Raw genomic sequence first — 13,628 nt, forward strand, 5'->3', positions numbered from 1 at the left:
TCTAGTGCTAGTAGTCCCCTTCTGGCATTCCCAGGTGTGGTTTCCTTCTCTCCTGGAACTGTCAATCAAACCTCCGTTCCTCATCCCCTCCTTTCCAGATCTCCTGACCAACCCCCACGGCCTCCGTCACAGTCTCATACTCCAAAATGTTCTAACTCTTTCGGCTTGGAAAATATCGGGGAAACCCAACCTGCCTCCCTTATTTCGGCAGAAGCTTCAAAATTCATTGACCTGGCGACAGCTCCAGGAACAGAGAAGGCATATAGATCAGCTTGGTCTGGCATAGCTGGTGTATGGGAAAACACGCTGATCCCTTTACAGCAGATGTAACCATGATTGTCAACTTTCTCGCGGCGGAAGCCAGTAAAGGTAAGTTCTTTCACACTATTAATTTATATAGATCAGCAATTTCTGCCACACATCCTTACATCCAAAGAAAACTAGTTGGAAAACATCCCTTGGTCTGTCGTCTTCTAAGGGGAGTAAAATGTTCCAATCCTCTGCAATCTAAATACAATTCTTTATGGGACGTTAATGCTATACTAAAGTTGTTTGTTTCTTGGCCGGACAATTCTTTGTTGTCGTTGAAACAGCTTTCAGCGAAGCTTATCATGCTTTTATGTCTAGTGTCTTTCAAACATTTATCTGATGTTAGAGCCCTAGATGTTACAGCTCGTCATTTTACTCCCTCTGGAGTTATGTTTAATGCGTCGAGGCATACTAAAACTAATCTTTCTTCAGTTTTTTATCCCTTTTTTTCCTGATCAACCCAAACTTTGTGTAGGTCAATGTTTAAAAGTTTACGAGGAACAGACAGCCGGTCTGAGAAATTCCTCCTTTACCCAACTCCTGATTTCCTTCAGAAAGCCTTTCAAATCTGTGTCCTCTCCTACCTTGGCTCGCTGGGTCCATTGGGTTATGTCCCTGGCTGGCATTGATACCTCTGCCTTTGGTGCACATTCTGTCAGAGGAGCCATGGCGTACAAAGCTTTTTGGGCCGGTTCTCGCTTGGAGGACAGTCTCAGGTCGGCGGACTGGTCTAATGACAATGTTTTTAAAGTTTTCTATTGTAAACCAATTCAACATGCCTCTTTAAATGTGATTGATACGCTTTAAAATTGCATAATAGGAGCCTCCTGTCTTGCCATAAAATGTAGATTTTCCTAGTAATTTATGAAGGAAAGTCTTATTAAAGACACGGAGGCGAGTATTATCCCGCCTCTACAAATATTAACGCTGTTATTTTGTTACCCTCCCTTCCAGCATCTACATCAACGCAACAGACCTCTTCTTAGAGATCCTTCTGCAGTTTCTCCGTCTACTGTGGCTTCTTCAGCAATACCCTTCAAGGACTTTCAATTGATGGATTACCACAAGCTTCCGGTCTTCGTCCAGAGACTATTGTTCTTACAAGAAATTTTATTGCATTGCTTGGCAATTTGTATTTGCTGTTCTATTATTCCGTTATTTATTACTTATTGATTCTCGCACAAGAAAAGAGGGCTGTCCTCAGTCAAGATAGATAATATTACAGTGGATTGTTTGTGATTGGTGCACTGCTTTGAGCTACCTTTTGATCCCCTTTGGTTGTTTTTTGTTTGCCTCATGGGATCTGTAGTTTGTTATTGACTGGAGCTGCTATTATAGAAAAGACAATGCATAATACTCGCCTCCGGTCTTTAATAAAATTAAGACTTTCCTTCATAAATGACTAGGAAAATCTACATTGGCAATGCATGGCGAGGGTGCAAGTTATAGTTACGTTTTATGTCTGTAAAATCTGAACTTAACTATAACATCCCTGTAACCTTTGTTTTTTTTAGCAAAATATATATAAAGTCGCCACTGGGTAGTTATAGTTAGAATTGCTTTCCCAAAGACATGGGGTTATTTGGTTTGCTAATGCTGGCCCCGTTTGACAAATCCCCCAAGAGTCCCTTGGACCCAATTAAAAAAAAATATGGTTCAGTCCGACTCCCGCAGGGGCAAGCACTCTGATTGGCTGCCAGCAACATGAGAAAAATGTTGCTGTCAGCCATTACAGGACTCTGGGACTCAACCCCCTGCCCTGAAGCAATAAAAAAATATATATAATGGGGAAGGGTAGGGATACCATGCCCCCTTAGGCCATGTGGGGCGACCCAATGGGACTCCCTCTTCCAGGGCCAAAAGAAAAAAATATTTAGTAATTTTTGCTGCGATCCTTCGGTACTCCTGTGGGAATGTGCCAAGAAAATAACGCCCACAATCAAACTAATAATAGAGGGGTGTGAGTGGGCCTCCCTCCCGAAGCCCATTCTGGGTATCAGGGACCCCATCCACTGGGACTGAAATGTGGTAAAATGGGTAGGGGAGCCATGTGCCCCCGAGCCTTTCTTGGCCCTGGGGATTCCATCCAGCAGAGAAACACGTTTGCCCCACCTCACCGGAGCATTTTTAAATCTCCTGTCATGTGGAGCAAACATTTAAGTCTGCTCCCAGCTGGTGGAAACATGCTCACACCGGCTGGGAGCAGATGTCTTATTTGTTTCCCTACCAGCATTCCTGTGGGCAGGGAAACAGAACACATATTGCTCCTGTGTTGAGGGAGTAAACAGAAAACAGCTGCTCCTTTCCCTTCCCTCCAGCAAGAGCAATGCCGGCTCCTGCACCATGTGTGAGCAGGCTGGGCCCATGGGGGCCCGGGGGCTACCCCCGCAGTCAACAGTGTGGTGGGTGCTTCAGGGTGGGCAGTGGGGCACTCACTTGTAATTAAGAAATGGCCTGGGGCAGGGACCCTCTCATGGGATGGGGACCTCAGACTTGACAAGGCTGGGGGAGTGGTAATGTATGCCCCCTTCCCCTTTTGAATAAGATACTGCCCCAGGAGATGGGATCTCAGGGCCATGAAGGCTCAGTATGCCTTCCTCCCCTGTTTTATTCCATTTGACTCCAGAAGATGGGGTCCCCGCGGCCTAATAAGGCTTGGGGGAGGGTCATGCAGCACCCTCTTGTTTTTATTGAAATTTGGCCCCGGCAATGGGGGCCAAGAAGCACAAGAAGGCTCTCTTTAGTTATGGAATTCGGCCCTGGTGTGGGGTCCCGGGGCCTAACTAGGCCCAGTGAAGGGGGCCACATGGCCCTCCTCCACTTAAAAAAAATTACCTGGGAAATTGGGTTCCAGTGACCTGAAGGCCAACTGTATGCCTGTGGGGGGAGGGTTGGCTGCCTGCAGAGGGATTAGCCAGTTCCTCTAGGCAACTACCCACCATGCAGGATCAGTCCCTGTGCCGACCCCCACTGCGCATGGCAGCCATGCGCAGCATGGCGTTGGCTTCCTGCAGAGAGTTGAACCCAGGGTCTGGCTGCAAGTCAACCCCACACTGCACATGACCAAAGGCCATGCACGTTGTAGGATTGGCTTCCTCTGAGGAGGGTTGGCTTCAGGGCCTAGATGAAGGGCAGGCCTTCTTGCCAATCCTCCACCATGCATGATCTAAGGCCATTGCTGGAGGGGTTTGCATTACGTACAATAACAAAATATTATTACTTTATGTAAAAAAAAAATCCTAGAAACTCACCCAAAAACAAAGGCTAAAGTGACGTTTTCAGTAGGATTTGTTATAATGTTTTACTTTTCATTAAAAAAAACCTTAGACATTGACTGAAAAAACACGACAGTTAAAGTGGCATTATAGTTAGCTGAATATGTCAGTGACAAAATAATGTTTTGATCTTAGAAAAACACAGAAATTCACCAGTTGTTCTTAGCAAAGTTAACTATAAATTTCATCCCCCTCATGCACTTCCATTTTTAAAACTCCCGCCAAGTGCAAGCAAACCCCCAAGTCCACTCCCAGCTGATGATGTAATTTGAGATGTCATCAGTGATGTTAAAAATTGTGTCATAGAACCTTTTATGAGTGTGAGGTCATAAGCAGCGCACGGGGATGCAAGTTATAGTTAACTTTGCTAACTATAAGTGGTGCATTTCTGTGTTTTTTTTAATTCAGCTGGGAGCAAGGGCAAATGCAGGCTTCCCTGCCTGCACATCTGTGAGGAGGGAAACCGCTATTTGTAGGGTGGACTCCCATGAACATTGCATCTGAGCTGGCCCCAGGGAATGGGGTCCTTGGGGCAATTGATGGCTCAGAGAGGGGGGCTATACAGCTCCCCTCCCTTCAAGTTATCATTCCTGGGGGTGGGATGTACAGGCTTGGGGATGGGGCCACAAAGATCTCCTCCCCATTTTTTATAATTTTGGCCCCCGGTGGTGGACTCCCTGGGGCCTCCGATGGCTCAGGGAGGGGGGCCATCAGTCCCCCTTCCCTTTGTAAATACATCCCTTGGGGTGGGCTACCCAGGGCATATAGTGAGTAAAAACAACCTGGCTGCCATGTTTTTATCCTGTGAGAGTCTTGGAGGATTGCAGCATATTTTGCTAAGTTTTTTTCTTTTTGACCCCAGGAGGGTCCCTTTGGATCCCCATGGGGCCCAGGGTATGTTTACCCTGCCCCATATATACATATGTATATAGATTATTTTTGAACTTCAGAACAGGAGACTGAGAGCCATATGTAAAAACAAAACTGGGTCACTGTGGTATTCACAGGAGTAGGGCGCAACCCTGCGTTTCCCCCTGCGCTGGTGCTAAATGAAGCTGCCTGAGCCAACAGAGGAATCTTTGTACCATAGTGCAAGGGTGTCTGCATTGAGGGGAGTGATTGTTTATTGTAAGGAATCCCTTCCTGCACATAAACAATCTACAATGGTGATTTGGCACTTTTATGCATGCTGCAGAGTAAACTGGTGGTTGCCAGTAGGTAGTTATAGTTAGGACCTAGTTTCCATAGAAAACACATTTTTTTCACTTGTCTATATCTTTGGCACTGTTTGTCAAATTGTCGTAAATTTTTTACAAATGAAGTGTGCCTAGGAATCTTGTTGAGCATGGAAAGCTTTGGGATGATCTGGCAAACGGGGGCCGAAAAAAAGGGGAGGGGGTTAAAAAAAAGTGCCTTTCCAATGGAGGATTGGCTTTGCGTATGGCAATAAAATGGTAATTTGTGTAAAAAAAAGCACTAGAAATACAGTGGAAAAATATAGTTTAATGTAAGTTTACAGTTAGGTCGAAATCTCAGTCACAACATAAAGTTTTAAATGTACAAAGCTACTGAAATTGACCAGTTATAGACCATGCACTGTGAATTACCCCACATATCACAAAAATGTTACATTGGTACTGAACTTTTTACTTAACTATATTCACTTAATTTTTACTTAACTATAACACTATACTATAACACTATAGCACTGATGTACATATATACCTATATCTATGTCTATATATATCTATATATATATATATATATATATATATATATATATATATATATATATATATATATATATATATATGCATATATATGTGTGTGTGTGTGTGTGTGTGTGTATCTATATATATATATATATATATATATATATATATATATATATATATATATATATATATATATATATATCACCAGTAGGTAGTTATAGTTAGGACCTGGTTTCCATAGAAAACACATTTTTTTCTTGTCTATATCTTTGGCACTGTTTGACAATGTTGGGATGATCTAGGGGGGGTCAAAAAAATTCATTTCTCATGCTAATTCCAAAAGGAGGTTTGAACACGACTATAGCCCAAACCGCTGGACAGAATTATACCAAATTTGGCAGAAAGGTAGCTTTTGGTACGCTAATTATGCTTTTTGTTATTTGGTGTAAATTCCCTCCGTAGTTTTTAAGATATTAAAGGGAAAATACATTTGTAGATCTAGGGCAGCGGATCCAGGGAGATCTCCTGTTGAGATCTGATTGGCTACCAACACTTCAAACAAGAAGTGTTGGCAGACATTTTGGGGCTCGGCTTTAGCCGAGTCACTAAAAATGTAAAAAAGAATAGCAGGCAGGGTATGTTTATCCTAGTGCCCTACCCTTGGTCCATGGGACCACCTGGGACCACCCAAGGCTAAAAAACATTTAAAAAATAACAGAGAAAACTGTGTCCGGATCTGCCGATTTCTCTGTGGTTTGAAAATAAAAATTCAGTTTGCCATGTAACTGAAGGCTTTGGACCCCGGGTGGGCCAGCTTTTGGGGCCACTGGGGGTTTATTAAAGGAGGGGGGTGCATGGGCCCTTCTCCTAAGGCTGTTAGTAGCCCCGTGGACCACCATCTCCCCAGTGCTATGAATAAAAAATAGGCAGGGGGTGCAGGAGATCATCCCCTCCCCAGGGCAAAATGAGATTATAATAATGGGGGGTCCTGCCAATAAGTCAAGAATGCTGGGGGTGTCGCTTGGGCCCCCATGCCTTGAGAACCACCACCTTCCCAGGCAATGAATCAAGAATGCGGGCGGTGCTGTGCAGGACCCATCACGCCTTAGGAACCATGGGAGTGCTGCACAGGGCCAACCATGCCCCAGGAACCACCACCTCACTGTGGCAATTAATCAACAATGCGGGGGTGCTGTGCAGACCCCCCTGCACCCTGGGGACCACCACCTCCCCTGGCAATGAATCTAGATTGGGGAGTGCTGCATGAGTCCCTGTGCCCTGGGGACTGTAGGGGTGCCACACAGGCCCCCACACCCCTCAGGGACCACCACCTCTCTGGGACTCAAATAACATTAAAGAAGGGGGTCGGTCGCAGCCCCCCGGCCCTAGGAATCACCACTTCTCTGGGGAAATGAATGAAGGATACAGAAGTGCCACGCGGGCTCCCCACATGCCCCAGGGACTGCCACCTCCCCGGGGCAATAAATGAAGAATGCAGGGGGGTCCCTCACAGGCCCCAGGGACCTCCACCTCCCCCTGGCAATCAATCAAGAACGCTGAGGGTACCGCGCAGGACCCTGCACCACAGGGACCACAACCTTCTTGGGGCAATGAAACTTTGAAGAATGTGGGAGGCCATGTGCCCCTCCTCACCCCAGGGACCACCACCTCCCCAGGGAAATATTTTAAAAAAAGATTGCCGGGCCGCATGCACCCCCCGCTTCCCCATGTCCAGGGGACCACCATCTCCCCAGGGCTCAACTAACATTCAAGAAGAGGGTCCGTTGAGGAACCCCGGCCCAAAGACCACCACCTCCCTGTGGCAAAATCAAAAGATGGAGGTGCAGACTCACTCTTGGAACTATAAATGGCCCTGGGGACTGCCACCCTGCGGTCCCTGCTGGCTCCTGCTACCTCCCGAGGTGCCCACCTTCAGGACATAGCTGTTTGATTTTGCTTGGCGGGAGCTGTGACAGCTCCACCAAGCAAAAGCCAACATGACTCCGCTTTCGGCAAGCAGGAGCTGTCAAACAACTGCTCCCGCTCGCTGAGAGTGGAATTTTCATCTCATTACCTGCATGCTGTCTTCCGGGCAGGGAAAAAGATGAAAAAATTGCTTCAGCAAGCAGGAGCTTCTATTTGAAGCAGCTCCCTGCTTGCAGGAAAAATTACGGTTCTCGCCTGAGACCGGAGATGGCTGGGATGGCAGGGACCTTGAGGCTCCCCACTCAGTCCCATAAGCACTTACTGCCATAAAGTACAAATTATCCAAGTGGGTTTTCTCTGCAGTTTCACCTTGTAAAGTTATCTGATGAATACACTCGATGAGCAATCACATTGGCAAAGTTACTGACACACAAGGTCACTGAAGACATTTCTTCTACATCCTTCATGCAGCTGTAGTGTAGGATATGCACCATATATTTACCTGAAGAGGTAGCACTTACTAATTAGCAAAACCAAAATAAAATGATGGACTTAGTGTTGAAACTTTGTAAACACTCGCCCCCAGTCACGGATCTGGGTTTAATTCATGGACGTCTGCAGGGAAGGGGAGGGGGGGGAGTGCTTGACCCTTCCTGGAATTAGGTACAATCTGGTGTGCAGGCTCACAGCGCAGCATAACACTACAGCAGCAATAGTGTTATGCTGTCTGCACTAGTACCAAAACAGTTTGGGATGCAGCGGACTGCCCCCTCCTGAAAATATTTCTGTGGACACCCATGGTTTAATCCATTGTAATTTTGCTTGCCATGTCGCCCCAGTTTGGACCCAGCCATATGCAAATCAGTCTTGACCCTGCTCCCAATGTCCAGCCCAAACTGCCAAGCCAGGTCCTACATGGACCAGAAACAAGCATCCTGGGACCGGTTTCAGGCTATCACCCCTCATCAACCAGGCTAGTTTGAATCCAGTTGTGCAGCGAGCAAGGGAACCACATCTGGGTATACCCTTGCCACTTACGACGCACATAGCAAAACCAAAATAGAATGATGGATGGAGTGTTGAAACTTTTCAAACACTCACCCCAGTCACAGATCTGGGCTTCATCATCAATATTTTGCTCACCACGCCACCTTAGTTTGGACCTAGCCATACGCAAATCCGCCTTGACCCTGCTCCCCATGGGAACAGTCCAGTCCGAACTGCTAAGCCAAGTCCTCCCTAAATCTGAAACAAGCATCCTGTGACTGGTTTCAGGGTATCACTCCTCATCAACCAGGCTAGCTTGAATCCAGTGGTGCAGCAAGTAAGAGACCCACTTCTGGGCATACCCTTGCCACTTATCACTACTTTAGCTACACAAAAGAATGATGGATGGTGTGCCGAAACATGGTGTGATGTGCCGAGTAAAATAATGATGGATTAAACCCCGATCTGTGACTAGGTGTGAGTGTTTGAAAAGTTTCAACACTTCAACCATCATTTCATTTTGGTTTTGCTATGTGATCTCTAAGTGGCAAGGGTATGCCCAGACAGGAGTCATCCGGGTCTGTGGGGGCCTTCAGGCTCCCCCCACAGTGGCCATGTCTTTAAAGTGTGTTTTCTCTGCAGTTCCATCATGGAAAGCTACCTGATGAAGATGCTCAAGGAAGAATCACATTGACAAAGTTACAGACACACAAGGTCATTGAAGACATTTCCTCAACGTTGTTTACACAACTGTAGTGTAGGAGATGCAATATACATTTACCCAAAGAGATAGCACTTACAAATTAGCCTGTACAAAGTATTCTAGTTGGGTAGACATTTTGCACAAAACGGTTTCTCTTATTAGATAAAAAGGTGCAGCAGGATTCATTCTGCCACAATGCCCATTTCACAGAAATTAAACCTCAACAGGAAGCACTTACATATATAAACAAAGCATTTGCCCAAGTTCAACCTCCACTTCTTTAATGTACCAATCATCGTAATTTAATCTGCATGGTCAAGGCAAAGGAAATGTTTTCACCTTCAAAAGTTATCTGTAAACTTTCACAGGGATGTTTGCATCCTTGCTTTTTTAACACAATATCTCAAGTAATGATTGTGATGAGTGGGTTTCTTTCTTGTCAACTGCTGCTGCGGGTCAACCCCCGCTGGCTGCGCACAATGTGCGGTTGGGTGGTTATAAAGGGTTTGCTGCTGGGCCAGGCCCCGTGGCCAACCCTGGCCATGCACAACCAAAGGCTGTGCATAGAGCTGCATTGGGTGGTTATAGTGAGTTGGCTGCAAGGCCTGGCCACAGTCCAGGCCCTGCAGCCAACCCCCACTGCACACAGGCAAAGGCTGTGTGAGGCACAGGGTTGGGTGGGTATAGGGGTTGGCAGCAGGACTTGGCCAGAAGGCCAGGTCCTTGGGTCAGCCTCTGCTGTGCGCAGCCAAAGACCATGTGCAGCGGTGGTTTGATTAACGTATAGTAATTAAAATTAGTTTATGTTAAAAAAGAACTAACCATCACACGTCACACACACAAAAACACCACCAAAACTCATACATTGCACACCCACCATCACAAGCCTCACACCCAACCACACAACAGCTCCCTAACCAACACACCTACAACACACCACCCACAACACACACCATGGCACCCCCTAAGCACCGCTGCTTCACGGACAGGGAGTTAAGGACCATGGTGGACGAAATACTCAGGGTCAAGCCACACCAATTCGGGGCACAGGTGCAGCAGACACCCTTGGCCAAGAAGATGGAGCTATGGCAGAGGATAGTCAACAAGGTCAATGCCGTGGTAAACCATCCACGCACAAGGGATGACATCAGAAAGAGATTAAACGACCTGCGCGGGAAGGTGCGTTCCATGGCATCCAGGCACAACATATCCGTACGGAAGGCTGGTGGTGGTCCCCCGCCTCCTTCCCCAGAATACACCGATTGGGAGGAGAAGGTCCTGGCTATCCTGCACCCAGAGGGCCTCACTGCACTCACTGGAGGACTGGACTCGGGTAAGTCAACTACAATACCTTAACAGTCACCACACCTATAATGCATGTATCACCCCATCCCTCTCCCTACCACCATGCCCCATCCCCTACCCAGCCCAGAACACCCACAGACACATATCCACATCACCTGCATGCCCACAATCCCCCATACAAATCACCATCCAGCCCCCTGTGCACAATCACCAACCCATGGATGTAATCTCAGGAGCACAACAACACCCACAATGCACCACCACCCCCTCAATAAATGCATCAAAATGAACACGAAGGGACCCTGCATGCCACTACATGGGACTTCAACCACCAATTACTGCTGACCAGTGCTACAATTGACAAGAAAGTGCAGGACACCCACATCTCTATTCTCTCACACACAGGCACCACCACCCATGCCACCCAGACGGAGACGTCAAGGAGTGCCAGTCCTCCACCTGGAGCTGAAGGCCCCACTCAGGAGAGTGCAGAGGGATGTCTGGACACAGAGGAAATCCCTGGCCCATCCCACACCCCTGGACAGTCACCCTCCAGAAGCCCCACCCAGGATACCACTGACAGCCCTAGCACTCAGCTACCACCATCAGCTCTGGCCCAACGACCCAACACCAGTGTCTCCAGGCCATGGACTGGCTGCCCACATGTACAGAGGCCCGAATCTCCACCCACCACCAGGCAGGATGATGAAGGGCCCACTGCAAGTGGGACTGCCAGATCTGTGCAGGGGACACAGGCACAGGGGGCTAGGGCTAGTGGGAGTGTATCAGTGGCCCAGGGGGGTGGCCCAAGGAGGGATGCTGCAGCCCAGGAGGCCATTGCTGAGGTCCTGGGAGCATACCGCCATTCCCAGGACAGGATGGGCCAGCTCCTGGCCACTTTGGAGCAGAATCAGAGGCAGCAGGCAGCACACCACCAGGAGGCCATGGAACATTGGAAACAGCTCAGTGCTACCATGGCCTCCATTGCAGGGGTGCTGCAGCACCAAACAAACATCCAGCCTGAGTCTTCCACCCACCTGCAGGGCCCCTTACACTACCCAGGACACTGCAATGCCATCTACATCTGCAGCAGCTACTGGACTGGTGGCACTGCCAGAGGACTCACAGGACACCAACACCCCTTCCCTTGCAGCCCAGGTTCACCCTCGCAGATGTGACCTCAGACCCAGACATCCCACTGAAACACCCGCCAAGACCAAGCCCACCTCCAGGAAGTGACTCTGCCCTCAACTGTCTCCCTTCGTTGCCACTAAACTACCTTGTTGACATGCCACTGCTATCTCAACATCTTCCAATGACCCCATGGACTATAACCCTGTGCAACCAACAGCTGAGAAAATGTACCTGAGTATGTTGTTCACCATGTTCCCACTCCCTTCCACTGTCCCATCACTCACGGATGTTTTGACTTGAATAAATACAATGTGCACTCAAAATATCTGTCCTTAATCAATATGAGCAATCAATTGTGAATGTGAATGCATTAGCCAGTTACCATCATAATGGCGCTTATATTGCAGGAGGGGGTCTCATAGACTGTAGTGTCTGAAGTATGTCACACTGTACATTCCATAACATTAACTCACATCTGCCACTTCAGTCATGATTTGCTATATCACTGGTACGGGACACCACAGCACTTACTACATGAGTCACCCTGAAACAATGCAGTGAAGCCATCAGCATCATAGGAAATGTACCTGAGAGTCACTGGAAGTATAGCCGGATTCGCTGGGTCTTGGTGTTGATGTCTCCCTCCTCTTCTTCACCATCACTCTCATCCCTCCTCTGAGGTGGCAGGGCTGGTTGGACAGCATGTTCCTCTTCCAGAAGTGGGATTGCTTTCGTCACCGCCAAGTTGTGCAGCATGCAGCAGGCCACCACTATCTTACACACCTTGCCTGGAACATTGCACAGGGATCCTGCAGAGAGATGCAGGCAACACAATCTTGCCTTCAGGAGTCATATGGCCCACTCAATGACCCTCCTAGTTTTACCATGTGCCTCATTATGTTGCCTTTCTACATCTGTCCTGGGATTCCTCACAGGTGTCAAGAGCCATTGCATGTTGGGGTAACCAGAATCCCCTGCAAAAGTGGGCGAAAGAGGGTTGAAACACACACTATCTACTTGCATACAACCTGCCTGTCAGCTATGTAACTGATCCAGTGTCATGCACACTCCCCTATGAGCCAAGCTCTGTCCCCCTGTAGTTGTCCCATCATGTGTGGCACACTGCTTTTTCTCAGGACAAATGAATCATGGGCTGATCCTGGGAACCTTGCATTGACATGTGAAATGTACGGATCAGCAGTACACACCAATTGGACATTCATGGAGTAATAGTTTTTATGATTCCGAAACACCTGTTCATTTACTCTTGGGGGTATGAGGACTCTGTGGATACCATCAATGGCACCTATTACATCGGGGATATTTGTAAAAGTATAGAATCTGGATTTGATGGTGGTGAGATCAACCCTTTGGGGAAACTTGGCATAACTTTGCAAGTGTTCAACGAATGCATTCATGAAATTTGACAGGATATGGCTGAACATTGGCTGAGGTACCCCTGCAGCCATGCCCACTGTCACTTGGAATGGGCCTGTGGCCAAAAAATGGAGCACAGATAGTACCTGCACAGTTGTAGGTATGGCATGGTGATTCCTATTAGCTGGCTTCGGAACAGGCTCCATTTCTGCACAGAGTTCAAGGATTGTAGCTTGATTCCGGCGATACGTTATGATGATGTGACGTTCCTCCGTGGTGGCCAGATCTACCAGGGGTCTGTAAACAGATGGGGCTCTCCCTCGCCACATGGGTCTGTACCTATGGGGGAGAAACGAAGACAGATTGAGTTGGGACATACACTTGCATCACACAGTGACAGAATTCATGTTTTACATGTGACACAAATGTACCACACACAGACACAAAGAAGGAGGTAATCCTGTCAGGCTAATGTGTGGTGAGGTGTCTCAGTCATAATGGCATCACAGTGTAGGCACACTTCCCAACATGATTATATGTGGAGGACCAGTACTCATGTTAGTACTTGACAAAAGTGGAGAGGGAATGGAGCCATGGATGAGGCCCCCAGCCAGGCTATGGAGGCATGGTGGATGCAAAATGGCAGCTTCCTGCTATACAGGTAGTGTAGTGTGTAAGTGACTTCATTCCACTGGCGTAACTCCCCATGGCGGTCGGGGGTGTTCACCGCCGTGCACCTGATCATTGGATAACATGGTTGTCAATGGGGAAGCTGGGCCAATCATGATCCCCGCCAATGGTGACGGTTCACACCGCTGCGGTATGTACCACCATTTTGACAGGCCCTTGACACTTGACTCCTTGACTCCTGCACTACGAGAAGGGAAGAACTCCACT

This window comes from Pleurodeles waltl, chromosome 1_1, assembly GCF_031143425.1.
Source record: "Pleurodeles waltl isolate 20211129_DDA chromosome 1_1, aPleWal1.hap1.20221129, whole genome shotgun sequence".
Lineage (NCBI taxonomy): Eukaryota > Metazoa > Chordata > Amphibia > Caudata > Salamandridae > Pleurodeles > Pleurodeles waltl.